This window comes from Pseudophryne corroboree, unplaced genomic scaffold, assembly GCF_028390025.1.
Source record: "Pseudophryne corroboree isolate aPseCor3 unplaced genomic scaffold, aPseCor3.hap2 scaffold_836, whole genome shotgun sequence".
In the NCBI taxonomy this organism is placed as follows: Eukaryota; Metazoa; Chordata; class Amphibia; order Anura; family Myobatrachidae; genus Pseudophryne; species Pseudophryne corroboree.
In genome coordinates, this window is record NW_026970415.1 from 245,448 (window position 1) to 264,514 (window position 19,067).

Below are 19,067 nucleotides of genomic sequence, written 5' to 3' on the forward strand. Positions count from 1 at the left end.
GCTCTACAGAGGCAAGATGTCCACCTCATCTTCACCCTCCGATATATCACCGTGTACATCCCCCTCCTCACAGATTATCAATTCGTCCCCACTGGAATCCACCATCTCAGCTCCCTGTGTACTTTGTGGAGGCAATTGCTGCTGGTCAATGTCTCCGCGGAGGAATTGATTATAATTCATTTTAATGAACATCATCTTCTCCACATTTTCTGGATGTAACCTCGTACGCCGATTGCTGACAAGGTGAGCGGCGGCACTAAACACTCTTTCGGAGTACACACTTGTGGGAGGGCAACTTAGGTAGAATAAAGCCAGTTTGTGCAAGGGCCTCCAAATTGCCTCTTTTTCCTGCCAGTATAAGTACGGACTGTGTGACGTGCCTACTTGGATGCGGTCACTCATATAATCCTCCACCATTCTATCAATGTTGAGAGAATCATGACAATTCTAAATTCTTTTGTCGTATAAACAACCCTTAATGAAGTCTAAGAACACTGTACGCTGTTTACTTAAGAAGTACCGTAAGGGTACGCTAGTTGCGTAACGATCGCTCAGCCGTAGGCGAGACGCTCAAGCGTCACGTTCGCTCACGGCCCAGTGATCACAGGACAGCACGTTATTGGTTATGTCTAGAGTAATGATTCGCTATGGCGTAGCGTACGCTCGAGACCACGAGGAGATCACCAGCGACGCAGACGCTCACAACGCTATACCTTTATGTCTAAACCTTTTATCAATGAAATACACAGAATACCTTAATGTGAATACAGGGTGTATGTGCAACCTTGTGTAACCTAACTAACTACAAAGCTGCTTGAGCGTCACCGACGCTCAAGTGAACACTTAAAACTATAGAAAATACACAGATACTGGTTTAGGGTCCAAAGCCTATTAACTGTATTATATCTAATATACTTGTAAAAAGAATAACAGTACAAATGATACACTACAATATAACAGAGACTTCCTAACCAAAATACAATACTATCTAATACAATACAATACTAGTCTAGGGGAGATGTGAGAGAAAAGAGAAGGGAGAGAGAGAAATGGAGAGAGATGAGAGAAATTGGCTCACAGTAAGACAATGATTACGGAGAGAAAACTTACGCACAAGGGGAAACGATCGCATGCGCCTGGACATCCAGCACCCGATTTTCAGCAATGAGAACCGTTGAAGAGTGAGAGCTGGATGTGGTCGGCCTGCCTATTTATGCCCCACACACAATGCAATCCAATGGTCCCTACAATCTTGTCACCCATTGGACACAGGAATTCGGCTTCGCATCATAACAAAAGGTCATAGGTTGATTCATACAGGTGGGCTGTGACGATTTCCAACAGCTCAGGTGGGTGGGAAACTGGGTTTCCCGCCGCATACCTGAGTATGAGTAAATAATAGAAATGGACATAAACTTCTTATGTCCATAACTATCCGCACGAGCGATTAATACGCTCCAAACCAACACCGGAATATTGTTAATTAAATACTCTTCCGATGGGTACCAAACACTGCTATATGATTCCTGTTAGACCCTTCGTACAATACAAAGAGGGATTCCTCCGTTCAGGGATGTTCTATATTAACCAAACTTTCAGGAACCATTAAAGGGATCATGATCTATAAACTACATTAATTATGAAAATGTGTAACGAATGAGTCGCACGCTACGACTACATAAACTCTACCGTAAATACGCATACCGTGCGCCCGCGGGTGCACGCTATTGCGGGTATGCGCCTTCACGGGAGAGCGTACGCATGCGCAGCGCGGACCAGTGTGCGGTGCAAATATGGCAACGTGTATAGAGATATTTTTCTGACTTTGACAGTCCACCCTTTGGCAGTCAATAATAACTGCCACCTTCTAAAACATTTCAAAAGGAGAAAAATATATGTCAGGGGTTAATTCATTTCCATGGTTGGGTAGGGGAGGAGAGAGGAGTAGGTGTGAAGAGGGTATGACCTAGTGAGATAGCAGAAGCATGTGTGTATGAGTCCATGTTTGGGGGGGTCATGTATCATCGTGCCGTACGTGTTGTAAATCAAGCTTCGAGGTATTGCGAAGTATACATTTGAATTCCTTCTTATCCTGCGGTACAGGTCTGTGGATGGGCTGTCAAACTTTACCGAGCTCTTTTCGGATTTTTGAACAAAATGGGGAGCACATTTTAGTTGATGATACATGAATGGGGGAATATGTGATTGTTGATATCTGTGCCTGTATTCCCTATACTATGTGTGCTATTACCTGAGGGTTGTAGAGATGAAGATGAAGAACACTTATGGAAAATGCAATGATATTCTATGTCAGGTAAATGTACATCTGTCGTCGAAGTTTTGTTCGGTATCAGTTGAAAGTCGTCTTCTTTGCGCTGTTTTGCTCCTTAGGCATGAGCAACAAGCTTTGTCAGTGCCATCAGATTTACAAAAAATGTTGGGCTAGCGTGAGTTTAAAAATACTAGGGAAACTGGGGATCCATGGCAAAGTTCATCAAGTGTCCATTTCTCAAGTGGTCAAAACTTCATCTTTGGTGCTTGTCTGTTGTCTGTATAGTGTCTCATCAACTTCCTCGTCCAAAAGGGGTCTTGTTATCTTGGAGAAAAGCAGAAAAACAGGTGAAAGAAACGGACCGTATAATCGCATTTTCATCACATCCTGGTTTCTATCATTGGGTCATAAATCAAATCCAGGTTAATTACGGTTTCCTCACTCCTCAAGCTCATCACTTTTGTACTTTGTTTGCACCTCATTAAAGCCTGCCCGCATCTAAATATCAATCCAATGGATATAACAACACCCAAGATACATAGTAGAAACTTTCCAACATCCATTATGACTCCTTGAGCCCAGTCTCCTAAACCGGAGAACCAATTTCGCGGGTTCAACCATGACACCCAACCAGTCAGCTCATTACCTACAGCAGCAAGGGTGAGATTGTGTTTTCGACGAAATTCCCACTTCAATTGGAGAATGTCGTCCATCTTTTGGTCTATGACCTCTACCGGATCCTCGGTGCTATTTGTGATATACGTGCAACACTTTATGCCGTACTGTGTTGCCAATGTAACACAATATCCGCCTGTTACTGCTGTAAGATAATTAAGAACCATTCTATGCTGAACTAGTTCTGTTTTGTAGGCCTGAAGTTCTCTTCCAGTGTATCTAAACGTGTCATCATACATTTCAGTGATATTATCTAACAAATTGGCGAGTGCGGAAATGTATCTATAATTCATCACTCCTCGAGCGGTGCGAGTGAAATCTAACGCTACCAGAACCTGAATCCCGGTGGATTCATGGATAAGATCAGAGGCCGGATGCTCTAACCTTTCTGACAGTTGTCTTTTAACTCGGTGCTCGTAATGAGTGTGAGTATAAGGAGCTTGGGCACCACGGTGTATGTCCTTCATTTTGTCATGTGTTACAGTCATCACTTCAGGCAATACTTTTCCAATATAACACAATCCTTCAGAGTTTGGGGCAAGCCACTTGTACGCCTTTCTCCCGCATATGAAATATGCATCATCGGGGAGAACATATGGGACGGAGAAGGACATTACCATGTTACACACCTTCCAGGTGAACTCTCCTGACCCTAATTCTTCCATCTGTTTAATGCACGTATCAGTTTGTACGATATGTGCACAGTATCCTGGTGATACCTCTCCAACTCTAGTAATCCTATTTCCTAAGGTATATCGATACCGGAAAGATTTTCCTCTACTGGCTATGTGGCGTACAAGCTCTGTATCTGTAGGCATTCTATCTGCTCTATGCGAAAAGGTCATGGTAAGGTTGCTCCATGACACTTCCCAATTTCCCGGCTTACGGGGATTGGAGATATTAAAACATAAGAGGGACCTATCCACATGGTATTGGTGGAGCTTCAAACTAGGAGGGCTGGAGATGTTAAACCTCCGGTCCACCGGTCTCCCACCACTTAGCTCAAGTACCTCCCCTAACGTTAAAGGAAATGGTACTAGCCCTGATTTGCTATGACCCTGAGGTACTTGAGAGCATACCCAACAATCTGTTTGGTTTAGTACGTTACCCACTAAGGAGTGATAGTCACTCAATGGATGCCGGTCCATATGGATATTAAAACTGGATTGGCATTTCTTTATGCATCCATCTTCAATCAAATTGTCACAAAGCCTACAGATACAGTTTTCTTCAGCTAACAATCCATCACAATTTCTTCTATCGGATCGTTTTCTGATACTCGCCTTTGCTTGTTGGTTTGGTTGATCTTGGAAAACTACGCCTTCATCATCATAATCGGAACCCATTCCAGAACCTCTTTCGACCTCTATGGTACTCTCGCCGGAACAGACTGCTCTGGTCAACATCATGGTCAACAGGAAAATTCGGATCACAGTCTCTTGGGGCAAGTCCATCTTTGAGGAGGAAATGGAGAAGTATGAGAAGGGGGAAAAAGAAATTTCAAGGGAGAGGGGATGGGAAGTGGAAAAAAAACAATAAAGGGGAGAAGGGAGTCGACAACTGCTTTCGGTCTTCAAGGCTCAGGTGCCGCCTCAGTCCTCCTGGAACAGACACTCCAGTGATACAACCTCTACCGTCTGTTCCTTATCACGGGACTTCTCTGGATCAGCAACCTTCTTGCAGTGGGATGAATGGACCCAAGTCTCTCTCTCAGCAACCTTCAATGCTGTGGTGCTAGTCAATAAGACCTGGTATGGTCCTTCCCATCTATCAATAAGACAACCTGAGCGTAGAAAATTTCGTATCATTACATAATCCCCAGGTTCAGTGTCATGACAATTACTACCTGGTAAATCAGGAATCACCAACTTCAGATTATCATTTTGATTCCTCAACTGCTTGCTCATGTTAATCAAGTATTTTACAGTTACTTCATTGTTACATTTCATTGTTACATTTCAAATCATCCTGAGGGTTAATCATGACATGCGGTTGTCGACCAAACAAGATTTCAAAAGGGGACAGATTAAGAGGGGACCTGGGAGTGGTTCTGATGCTATACAAAACAATGGGTAAAGCTTCTGGCCACGTCAATCCTGTCTCTGCCATTACTTTACTCAATTTATTTTTAATAGTGCTGTTCACTCTTTCGACCTTCGCACTCGCCTGTGGACGGTACGGAGTGTGCAGCTTGCTATCAATTCCCATCAACTTACACATTCCTTGAAAGACATCACCGGTAAAATGGGTACCCCTATCACTTTCAATGATTCTAGGGATACCATATCTACATACAAATTCCTGCACAATTTTCTTAGCTGTAAACATAGCGGTATTTGTGGCTGCTGGAAAAGCTTCGACCCAATTTGAGAAAACATCTATACAAACAAGTACATATTTCAAATTTCGACATGGGGGTAATTGAATGAAGTCAATTTGTATTACCTGAAAAGGGCCGCCGGCAGGTGGGATATGGGATGGTTCTGTAGGTATTGCCTTTCCAATATTCTTTCTCAGACAGGTAAGGCATGACATTGCTCTTGAGAGGAGAATCCTGGGGCGCACCAGTATGCTCTTACCAATTTGCACATCCCCTCCTTGCCTAGATGAGTCAGCCCATGAGCTGCTTCAGCCAGACATGGAAGATATGCTCTGGGGGCCACTGGTTTACCATGTCCATCCGTCCAGAGCCCTGAGGACTCCTGGCCATATCCTTTTGCCTTCCAGACTGCTCTTTCCTGTGTGGAACACAAATTCTGCATCTCACACAACTTTTGTGTGTTGATGGTATTAAATACCATCAGTTGTGTGGTGTCTGTCTGTATGGGGGTAGCAGCTGCAAGCTTTGCGGCTTCGTCTGCTCGGCTGTTACCAAGGGATACTGGGTCTTGACTATATGTATGTGCTTTACATTTGATAACAGCCACTCTGTCGGGTTCCTGTATCGCTGTTAGAAGCCTTTTTATATAAGCTGCATGCGCTATCGGTGTACCAGCTGCCGTCATGAAATTTCTGAGGCGCCATAGGGCTCCGAAATCATGTACTACCCCGAAGGCGTATCTAGAATCGGTGTAGATATTGGCTGACTTACCCTTAGCCAATTCACATGCTCTGGTTAGGGCGACCAGTTCAGCAACCTGGGCTGAGTGAGGTGGACCTAGCGGTTCCGCTTCTATGGTGTCTTGGTCATTTACGACTGCGTATCCCGTACACAAGTCTCCCGAGTCTGACTGTCTATGACAACTACCGTCAGTGTAGAACGTGAGTTCTGCATCTTCCAGTGGATTGTCACTGATGTCAGGCCTTGCGGTAAAATTTTGGGTCAAATATTCCATACAATCATGTGTATCTTCCTTTGTATTAAATCCTCCTTCCCCATCACTCTCACCTTCCACCCTTTGTGCCTGACCAGGCACACCTGGGAGATATGTTGCAGGATTTAATGCGCTGCATCTCCTTATGGTGATGTTTACTGGGGCCATTAGTGCCAATTCCCATCTTGTAAACCTTGCTGATGAGACGTGTCTGGTTTGGGCAGAATTCAATAAGGCTGATACTGCATGTGGTGTATGGATTGTGAGGTTGTGGCCTAGCACAACATCTTCGCTTTTTGTCACTAGCAATGCTATCGCAGCAACGCTTCGCAAGCATGTGGGGAGGGACCGCGCTACCGTATCTAGCTGAGCGCTGTAGTATGCAACTGGCCTGCTGGCATCACCGTGTTTTTGGGTTAGTACACCTGCTGCGCAACCAGCACTTTCTGTTCCGTATAGTTCAAAGGGTTTCCCATAGTCTGGCATACCTAGTGCTGGCGCCTGCGTTAGGCACTGTTTGAGTCTCTCAAATGCTGTTTCGGATTCGTCAGTATGCGAAATCCTATCAGGTTTGTTTGAGGAGACCATTTCCTGCAGAGGTAACGCCAATATGGAAAACCCTGGGATCCAATTACGGCAATACCCACACATTCCTAAAAACGTCCTGATCTGTTGCTGGGTTTGTGGCAGTGTCATGTCTCTAATGGCTTGGATTCTATCAGCGGTCAGGTGTCTCAGTCCTTGTGTTAGACAGTGTCCCAAATATTTTACCTTAGTTTGGCATAATTGTAACTTGTCTTTGGAAACCTTGTGACCTGTGTCTGAAAGATGAAACAGGAGCTGTTTCGTATCCTTCAGAGAGGCTTCCAGTGAATCTGAACACAGCAGTAAATCGTCCACGTACTGTATCAATACTGATCCACTCTCTGGTTGGAAAGACTGTAAACAATCATGCAAAGCCTGAGAAAATATACTTGGACTATCTATGAAACCTTGGGGTAACCGAGTCCACGTGTATTGGACTCCTCTGTATGTGAATGCAAACAAATATTGGCTGTCAGGATGCAGAGGTACCGAAAAGAAAGCGGAGCAGAGGTCAATAACAGTGAAAAATTTGGCAGTGGGAGGAATTTGCATTAGGATGACAGCTGGATTAGGCACTACGGGGAACTGACTCTCAACTATTTTGTTAATCCCCCTTAGATCCTGCACTAACCTGTAACCCCTCCCCCCACTCTTTTTAACAGGGAAGATGGGACTATTTGCTGTGCTGGACGTTCTTACCAGAATGCCCTGTTGCAGCAAGCGCTCTATTACTGGGAAAACTCCTAACTCCACCTCTGGCTTCAGAGGATACTGTGGGATTTTTGGAGCTATCCTACCATCTTTTACTTGTACAACTACTGGAGCTACGTTTGCCATTAATCCAGTGTCCTGTCCATCTTTTGTCCAAAGTGACTCTGGTATCTGAGATGTCATCTCTTCTACTTGGGATGGATTCCTATTTGTCATAATGGAATGTGACATTAATTTTGATGGGGAGTCTAACATGTCTCGTACCTCCTGAGCGTGATTCTCAGGAATGTCCAAGAATACACCTTCAGGAGTACAATAAATGACGCAACCCATTTTACATAGTAAGTCTCTACCCAGGAGATTAGTTGGTGCTGATGCAGCCAGCAAAAAGGAATGCTTGGTATGCAAAGGCCCTATTGTAATCTCGGCTGGTTTGCTAACAGGGTAGTGCTGGACTACTCCTGTTACTCCCATGGCTGGAATTGTCCTACCAGTGGTTCTCATGCCCACTGTCGAATTTATCACTGACTTGGCCGCCCCTGTGTCTACAAGAAAGTTTAAAGTTTTACCAGCTACATTGATTGCGATTTCTGGTTCACTTCCAAGACTGGCAATCAATTTTACTGGCTGCAGATTACAGGTATGGCCACACCCCTAGTGGGTATGCTGACCTCCCTGAATCCCGCTGGCAGCAACTACTTGTGAGGGGGTTAGCTGGGAACTACCAGAGGCATGCCAATCTCTGTTCGGGGGGTATCTTTTTGTTTCCCCTGTATGTGGCTCATAACTCCGCCTCTGTGGATCCTGATCCCAATGTCTTGTGTTGTGTCGTTGTCTAGGGGGTTGGTATGATTTTGGTACATTTCTTACTCTACATTCTCGTGCATAGTGTCCCGGTCTGTTACAGGAATAACAAGTTATTACAGTTGACTTACTTACAGGATTCGATGGTACATACGCAGGCTGCTTTGTAGTCAGCGCCTGTATACTTACTGACATTAACTTATCACTTTGCGACTCTCTGTGCCTGGTGATGTTTCTGTCGTGATCAATAGCAGCCTCTCTCAAGGTGGACACTGACAGACCTCGCCAACATGGTTGCGTAGTCTGTACCCTAGCCTTTAATGTTTCCTTTAAACCATCCATCAGTACAGATACTGCTACTTCTTGATGGTTTGGGTTGGTCCTAATGTCTTCTATACCAGTGTATTTTGCCGTTTCTAATAGTGCCCGGTGAAAATATTCTGTTGCCGTTTCGGACTCCTTTTGCTTAATGGAAAATATTTTATTCCATTTAACAACGGCTGGGAAATACTCTTTTAGCTGCAAATTTATCCTTTTTACATTATCCTTGTCGTATACATCGGTAAGTGGTATATCTTTGTCTAGTCCACAATCAGCCAAGAATTGAACTGAGTCGACATTGGAAGGTAAGCAAGCTCTTAGCACTATCTGCCAATCCTTATTATTGGGCTCTAAAGTGTTTCCTAGATCCCTGATGTATTTTTGGCTTGCCACCAAATCTTTTCTGGGGTCTGGGAATTCAGACACGATAGTCCTCAATTCCATTCTAGTAAACGGGCAATACATGGCAATGTTCCTAACGGGTGTGGCTCCTGATGCATCCGTTTTCCCATTGGGAACTACTATCACCTTAACTGGATTAACTCTAACAACTTCATTCTGTGTAGATTCTACAGCTTGTGGTGAAATTGTTTCAGTGTAATGCATGGTGCCGTACTTACCCGTTGACACGACCTCACCTATCCCTCCGCTAGGGGCCTTCGCTAATCTCGTGGGTGTTGCTGTGCCTACTGTGGTCTCTGCTATAGTGGCTGCGAGAGAGAGAGCTGAAATTGTTGCCGAATCGTCTTCTTGATCACACTCCTGGGGAAAGTTCAAAACAGGGTACAACTTGCACGGGTTAATAATTGCATGAGTTACTTGGTTAACATCATTAACATTTACAGGGTTACTAAGTGTTTGTGTTTTACAACCCAGTGCGTTTCTCTCCGCAATCAACTTCTCTCCTGCTATATATGGTGGTGGCGGGGCTGTTGCAATCAATTTTCTGTTAGGACCAGCCCCCGCCGCCAGAGCCAAACCTCTCTGTATCTCACCTTCCTGGTGCCATAACTGTAAATAATCATGATGATGAATTCGGCTCTTTGTTGATTTTATGAGACATATCCTCCTCCTTAAATTTTGTAACACTTCTGTGCTGAAGCTACCTATTCTTGGGAATTTGTCCCTGTCTTGTACAGTCATTCTCTCCCATTCATCACATAAAACCTCTGTGTGACTTCCGTATTTTTCACACATGATGTACCTTGCCGACCCTACTGGTCGGTTCTCTGAATCAACCCGAACCGAGGTTGATCGCCCCCTACCTGAACAATTGGCCCCCATAATCTGCAGGTGTTGCTTACTACTCCTGTGATCTTTATATCACGGTCTTCAGCGAACCCTTACAGCAAACCAAATTATTCACAATAGGCCGGCGGTGGCGGTTTACCGAGTACCCCACTCACTCGCCCACCTCGACCAATACGACCTGATCACACCGATATGGTGCTGGCGTACTCGATACAGGGCCCCTATGGAACCTTCGGTTTACTGGAACATATGAGGGTTACCCGCAGGACACTTACTCTTTCCAGTAAAGGTGGGGTTGTTAGATAGTTCCTGAGTGACCAGCGAACTTCCCTTCCAAAAATAAAAAATTACACAAATCACGTCAGAATGTACAAATAGCGTTTGTGACCACTTTACTCTAATGGTATTAGGTCAGATTACTAACTACTGCACACAATTACGTGCGGTACAATCGTTCAGTACATAAGCACTACTTGTCATGTACTGAAAGATCAATGGAATCGAAAATTTCGGCTGCGAATTCCTTCAGCATGAGCTTGTATGGCCTATATGGGTTCTGCACCAACACCCCAGGCGTTGTGCCTCTTGTACCTTTATAGCGGACCTCTTTGTCTATTTTACCTGTTACCTTATGACCTCCTGGTCTGTTACCTTATGACCTCCTGGTCTGTTACCTTATGACCTCCTGGTCTGTTACCTTATGACCTCCTGGTCTGTTACCTTATGACCTCCTGGTCTGTTTACCTTATGGTCCGCTATACTCTAATGCTCAAATATTATTTAACCAGGGATGCCTCCCTAGCCACCGTATATGTCACTTACACGTATGTTCCTTGACGAGTACCCGACTTTCCTTTTGGTTCAACCTCTAAGTTATATAAACTTATGTGATAAAAAACACACTCACTCAACACATGTACACTTTGTTTCTATATCTATTTCTGCGCAGAAATTTTCTTCAGCCCAGCTGTGTTACCAATTAGGAGCAGGATCTGTTAAACTAAATTTCAGATTTTTTTTTTTTTTTTTTCCAAAAATAGATTTGCGTTATTTACCGCGTCGCGTTATTTATCGCCTTTGCGTTAATTATCGCTTTGCGCTAAAATCCAACTTTTTCGTGACTTGAGCTACGTGGGCGTAACCGGACGCTACGTTGCGTAATGTACGCTGCGTGCGTCTGCCTTTGGATTGCGTACGCTAGTCTTTGTTAGAGACACGTGTACGCAAAACAAAGATCCACCGTAACACAATTTCTACTTTTATCAATGTAGATGATCCCTGATTATCTACCGCACACCACACTGGCTGCCTTATCTCCCAGACAAGCCGTGTGTTGGTCTATACTTTAACTATTACCTCTACTATGAAATAACAGCAAATCTCTTCTTGCACTTTCTATCAACTATAAAAATTGGCAAACAGGAATAGTGATATATGAAATTGAAAAAGAAATGTAGATATATATGTATGCGTGCGTGTATACGCAAGACAGAAGAAAAAGAAAAATAAACAGTTTTAAAAGACACAAGCGTTTTGTTCTTACTTCCGGTTCCCGGATTCCTTCAGCACTCTTTATCTAAGTGAAGCAGACGCTTATCCCGTCAGCACTGCGAGACAACCTCCCACCCTTTGCTGGAGGATAATGTCTGCTGATCTACCTAGTGCAGATATGAGAAGGACAGGACGAGTCCCCAATTGACAATTCTAAATTCTTTTGTCGTATAAACAACCCTTAATGAAGTCTAAGAACACTGTACGCTGTTTACTTAAGAAGTACCGTAAGGGTACGCTAGTTGCGTAACGATCGCTCAGCCGTAGGCGAGACGCTCAAGCGTCACGTTCGCTCACGGCCCAGTGATCACAGGACAGCACGTTATTGGTTATGTCTAGAGTAATGATTCGCTATGGCGTAGCGTACGCTCGAGACCACGAGGAGATCACCAGCGACGCAGATGCTCACAACGCTATACCTTTATGTCTAAACCTTTTATCAATGAAATACACAGAATACCTTAATGTGAATACAGGGTGTATGTGCAACCTTGTGTAACCTAACTAACTACAAAGCTGCTTGAGCGTCACCGACGCTCAAGTGAACACTTAAAACTATAGAAAATACACAGATACTGGTTTAGGGTCCAAAGCCTATTAACTGTATTATATCTAATATACTTGTAAAAAGAATAACAGTACAAATGATACACTACAATATAACAGAGACTTCCTAACCAAAATACAATACTATCTAATACAATACAATACTAGTCTAGGGGAGATGTGAGAGAAAAGAGAAGGGAGAGAGAGAAATGGAGAGAGATGAGAGAAATTGGCTCACAGTAAGACAATGATTACGGAGAGAAAACTTACGCACAAGGGGAAACGATCGCATGCGCCTGGACATCCAGCACCCGATTTTCAGCAATGAGAACCGTTGAAGAGTGAGAGCTGGATGTGGTCGGCCTGCCTATTTATGCCCCACACACAATGCAATCCAATGGTCCCTACAATCTTGTCGCCCATTGGACACAGGAATTCGGCTTCGCATCATAACAAAAGGTCATAGGTTGATTCATACAGGTGGGCTGTGACGATTTCCAACAGCTCAGGTGGGTGGGAAACTGGGTTTCCCGCCGCATACCTGAGTATGAGTAAATAATAGAAATGGACATAAACTTCTTATGTCCATAACTATCCGCACGAGCGATTAATACGCTCCAAACCAACACCGGAATATTGTTAATTAAATACTCTTCCGATGGGTACCAAACACTGCTATATGATTCCTGTTAGACCCTTCGTACAATACAAAGAGGGATTCCTCCGTTCAGGGATGTTCTATATTAACCAAACTTTCAGGAACCATTAAAGGGATCATGATCTATAAACTACATTAATTATGAAAATGTGTAACGAATGAGTCGCACGCTACGACTACATAAACTCTACCGTAAATACGCATACCGTGCGCCCGCGGGTGCACGCTATTGCGGGTATGCGCCTTCACGGGAGAGCGTACGCATGCGCAGCGCGGACCAGTGTGCGGTGCAAATATGGCAACGTGTATAGAGATATTTTTCTGACTTTGACAATCATATGCAGTGACAGTAGACGACATGTCCGTAATCGTTGTCAGGTCCTTCAGTCCGGACCAGATGTCAGCATCAGCAGTCGCTCCAGACTGCCCTGCATCACCGCCAGCGGGTGGGCTCGGAATTCTGAGCCTTTTCCTCGCACCCCCAGTTGCGGGAGAATGTGAAGGAGGAGATGTTGACAGGTCGCGTTCCGCTTGACTTGACAATTTTGTCACCAGCAGGTCTTTCAACCCCAGCAGACTTGTGTCTGCCGGAAAGAGAGATCCAAGGTAGGCTTTAAATCTAGGATCGAGCACGGTGGCCAAAATGTAGTGCTCTGATTTCAACAGATTGACCACCCGTGAATCCTTGTTAAGCGAATTAAGGGCTGCATCCACAAGTCCCACATGCCTAGCGGAATCGCTCCCTTTTAGCTCCTTCTTCAATGCCTCCAGCTTCTTCTGCAAAAGCCTGATGAGGGGAATGACCTGACTCAGGCTGGCAGTGTCTGAACTGACTTCACGTGTGGCAAGTTCAAAGGGCATCAGAACCTTGCACAACGTTGAAATCATTCTCCACTGCACTTGAGACAGGTGCATTCCACCTCCTATATCGTGCTCAATTGTATAGGCTTGAATGGCCTTTTGCTGCTCCTCCAACCTCTGAAGCATATAGAGGGTTGAATTCCACCTCGTTACCACTTCTTGCTTCAGATGATGGCAGGGCAGGTTCAGTAGTTTTTGGTGGTGCTCCAGTCTTCTGTACGTGGTGCCTGTACGCCGAAAGTGTCCCGCAATTTTTCTGGCCACCGACAGCATCTCTTGCACGCCCCTGTCGTTTTTTAAAAAATTCTGCACCACCAAATTCAAGGTATGTGCAAAACATGGGACGTGCTGGAATTTGCCCATATTTAATGCACACACAATATTGCTGGCGTTGTCCGATGCCACAAATCCACAGGAGAGTCCAATTGGGGTAAGCCATTCCGCGATGATCTTCCTCAGTTGCCGTAAGAGGTTTTCAGCTGTGTGCGTATTCTGGAAAGCGGTGATACAAAGCGTAGCCTGCCTAGGAAAGAGTTGGCGTTTGCGAGATGCTGCTACTGGTGCCGCCGCTGCTGTTCTTGCGGCGGGAGTCCATACATCTACCCAGTGGGCTGTCACAGTCATATAGTCCTGACCCTGCCCTGCTCCACTTGTCCACATGTCCGTGGTTAAGTGGACATTGGGTACAACTGCATTTTTTAGGACACTGGTGAGTCTTTTTCTGACGTCCGTGTACATTCTCGGTATCGCCTGCCTAGAGAAGTGGAACCTAGATGGTATTTGGTAACGGGGGCACACTGCCTCAATAAATTGTCTAGTTCCCTGTGAACTAACGGCGGATACCGGACGCACGTCTAACACCAACATAGTTGTCAAGGCCTCAGTTATCCGCTTTGCAGTAGGATGACTGCTGTGATATTTCATCTTCCTCGCAAAGGACTGTTGAACAGTCAATTGCTTACTGGAAGTAGTACAAGTGGGCTTACGACTTCCCCTCTGGGATGACCATCGACTCCCAGCGGCAACAACAGCAGCGCCAGCAGCAGTAGGCGTTACACGCAAGGATGCATCGGAGGAATCCCAGGCAGGAGAGGACTCGTCAGAATTGCCAGTGACATGGCCTGCAGGACTATTGGCATTCCTGGGGAAGGAGGAAATTGACACTGAGGGAGTTGGTGGGGTGGTTTGCGTGAGCTTGGTTACAAGAGGAAGGGATTTACTGGTCAGTGGACTGCTTCCGCTGTCACCCAAAGTTTTTGAACTTGTCACTGACTTATTATGAATGCGCTGCAGGTGACGTATAAGGGAGGATGTTCCGAGGTGGTTAACGTCCTTACCCCTACTTATTACAGCTTGACAAAGGGAACACACGGCTTGACACCTGTTGTCCGCATTTCTGGTGAAATACCTCCACACCGAAGAGCTGATTTTTTTGGTATTTTCACCTGGCATGTCAACGGCCATATTCCTCCCACGGACAACAGGTGTCTCCCCGGGTGCCTGACTTAAACAAACCACCTCACCATCAGAATCCTCCTGGTCAATTTCCTCCCCAGCGCCAGCAACACCCATATCCTCCTCATCCTGGTGTACTTCAACACTGACATCTTCAATCTGACTATCAGGAACTGGACTGCGGGTGCTCCTTCCAGCACTTGCAGGGGGCGTGCAAATGGTGGAAGGCGCATGCTCTTCACGTCCAGTGTTGGGAAGGTCAGGCATCGCAACCGACACAATTGGACTCTCCTTGTGGATTTGGGATTTCGAAGAATGCACAGTTCTTTGCTGTGCTGCTTTTGCCAGCTTGAGTCTTTTCATTTTTCTAGCGAGAGGCTGAGTGCTTCCATCCTCATGTGAAGCTGAACCACTAGCCATCAACATAGGCCAGGGCCTCAGCCGTTCCTTGCCACTCCGTGTGGTAAATGGCATATTGGCAAGTTTACGCTTCTCCTCCGACAATTTTATTTTAGGTTTTGGAGTCCTTTTTTTACTGATATTTGGTGTTTTGGATTTGACATGCTCTGTACTATGACATTGGGCATCGGCCTTGGCAGACGACGTTGCTGGCATTTCATCGTCTCGGCCATGACTAGTGGCAGCAGCTTCAGCACGAGGTGGAAGTGGATCTTGATCTTTCCCTAATTTTGGAACCTCAACATTTTTGTTCTCCATATTTTAATAGGCACAACTAAAAGGCACCTCAGGTAAACAATGGAGATGGATGGATTGGATACTAGTATACAATTATGGACGGGCTGCCGAGTGCCGACACAGAGGTAGCCACAGCCGTGAACTACCGCACTGTACTGTGTCTGCTGCTAATATATAGACTGGTTGATAAAGAGATAGTATACTCGTAACTAGTATGTATGTATAAAGAAAGAAAAAAAAACCACGGTTAGGTGGTATATACAATTATGGACGGGCTGCCGAGTGCCGACACAGAGGTAGCCACAGCCGTGAACTACCGCACTGTACTGTGTCTGCTGCTAATATATAGACTGGTTGATAAAGAGATAGTATACTCGTAACTAGTATGTATGTATAAAGAAAGAAAAAAAAACCACGGTTAGGTGGTATATACAATTATGGACGGGCTGCCGAGTGCCGACACAGAGGTAGCCACAGCCGTGAACTACCGCACTGTACTGTGTCTGCTGCTAATATATAGACTGGTTGATAAAGAGATAGTATACTCGTAACTAGTATGTATGTATAAAGAAAGAAAAAAAAACCACGGTTAGGTGGTATATACAATTATGGACGGGCTGCCGAGTGCCGACACAGAGGTAGCCACAGCCGTGAACTACCGCACTGTACTGTGTCTGCTGCTAATATAGACTGGTTGATAAAGAGATAGTATACTCGTAACTAGTATGTATGTATAAAGAAAGAAAAAAAAACCACGGTTAGGTGGTATATACAATTATGGACGGGCTGCCGAGTGCCGACACAGAGGTAGCCACAGCCGTGAACTACCGCACTGTACTGTGTCTGCTGCTAATATAGACTGGTTGATAAAGAGATAGTATACTCGTAACTAGTATGACTATAAAGAAAGAAAAAAAAACCACGGTTAGGTGGTATATACAATTATGGACGGGGTGCCGAGTGCCGACACAGAGGTAGCCACAGCCGTGAACTACCGCACTGTACTGTGTCTGCTGCTAATATATAGACTGGTTGATAAAGAGATAGTATAACTAGTATGTATGTATAAAGAAAGAAAAAAAAACCACGGTTAGGTGGTATATACAATTATGGACGGGCTGCCGAGTGCCGACACAGAGGTAGCCACAGCCGTGAACTACCGCACTGTACTGTGTCTGCTGCTAATATATAGACTGGTTGATAAAGAGATAGTATACTCGTAACTAGTATGTATGTATAAAGAAAGAAAAAAAAACCACGGTTAGGTGGTATATACAATTATGGACGGGCTGCCGAGTGCCGACACAGAGGTAGCCACAGCCGTGAACTACCGCACTGTACTGTGTCTGCTGCTAATATATAGACTGGTTGATAAAGAGATAGTATACTCGTAACTAGTATGTATGTATAAAGAAAGAAAAAAAAACCACGGTTAGGTGGTATATACAATTATGGACGGGCTGCCGAGTGCCGACACAGAGGCAGCCACAGCCGTGAACTACCGCACTGTACTGTGTCTGCTGCTAATATAGACTGGTTGATAAAGAGATAGTATACTCGTAACTAGTATGTATGTATAAAGAAAGAAAAAAAAACCACGGTTAGGTGGTATATACAATTATGGACGGGCTGCCGAGTGCCGACACAGAGGTAGCCACAGCCGTGAACTACCGCACTGTACTGTGTCTGCTGCTAATATAGACTGGTTGATAAAGAGATAGTATACTCGTAACTAGTATGTATGTATAAAGAAAGAAAAAAAAACCACGGTTAGGTGGTATATACAATTATGGACGGGCTGCCGAGTGCCGACACAGAGGTAGCCACAGCCGTGAACTACCGCACTGTACTGTGTCTGCTGCTAATATATAGACTGGTTGATAAAGAGATAGTATACTCGTAACTAGTATGTATGTATAAAGAAAGAAAAAAAAACCACGGTTAGGTGGTATATACAATTATGGACGGGCTGCCGAGTGCCGACACAGAGGTAGCCACAGCCGTGAACTACCGCACTGTACTGTGTCTGCTGCTAATATAGACTGGTTGATAAAGAGATAGTATACTCGTAACTAGTATGTATGTATAAAGAAAGAAAAAAAAACCACGGTTAGGTGGTATATACAATTATGGACGGGCTGCCGAGTGCCGACACAGAGGTAGCCACAGCCGTGAACTACCGCACTGTACTGTGTCTGCTGCTAATATAGACTGGTTGATAAAGAGATAGTATACTCGTAACTAGTATGACTATAAAGAAAGAAAAAAAAACCACGGTTAGGTGGTATATACAATTATGGACGGGCTGCCGAGTGCCGACACAGAGGTAGCCACAGCCGTGAACTACCGCACTGTACTGTGTCTGCTGCTAATATATAGACTGGTTGATAAAGAGATAGTATACTCGTAACTAGTATGTATGTATAAAGAAAGAAAAAAAAACCACGGTTAGGTGGTATATACAATTATGGACGGGCTGCCGAGTGCCGACACAGAGGTAGCCACAGCCGTGAACTACCGCACTGTACTGTGTCTGCTGCTAATATAGACTGGTTGATAAAGAGATAGTATACTACTAATATTATATATACTGGTGGTCAGGTCACTGGTCACTAGTCACACTGGCAGTGGCACTCCTGCAGCAAAAGTGTGCACTGTTTAATTTTAATATAATATTATGTACTCCTGGCTCCTGCTATAACCTATAACTGGCACTGCAGTAGTGCTCCCCAGTCTCCCCCACAATTATAAGCTGTGTGAGCTGAGCAGTCAGACAGATATATAATATATATAGATGATGCAGCACACTGGCCTGAGCCTGAGCAGTGCACACAGATATGGTATGTGACTGACTGAGTCACTGTGTGTATCGCTTTTTTCAGGCAGAGAACGGATATATTAAATAAACTGCACTGTGTGTCTGGTGGTCACTCACTATATAATATATTATGTACTCCTGGCTCCTGCTATAACCTATAACTGGCACTGCAGTAGTGCTCCCCAGTCTCCCCCACAATTATAAGCTGTGTGAGCTGAGCAGTCAGACAGATATATATTCCATAGACAAAAAACCTTACGGTTTCACATGTCCCATTAAGGCTTCTTACACATGATCTGGCATTTCATAAACCTGTTGTAACTCTTCCACTCAAACTCCAAAAAGCAATGAAATTCCGATCATTAAGGCTGACGCCTTAATGGACGTGTTCCTTGCGCAATACAAATATGGTATGCCATCACAGCCTGTGGGTAATTGCAGATTCAGCATTCTCACAGAGTGAGATTGATGTCACTCACACAATGGTGGAGCTGCTAATTCACAGATTTGTGTGCTCATTGGAATACACACATGCAGTCTATGCAACTG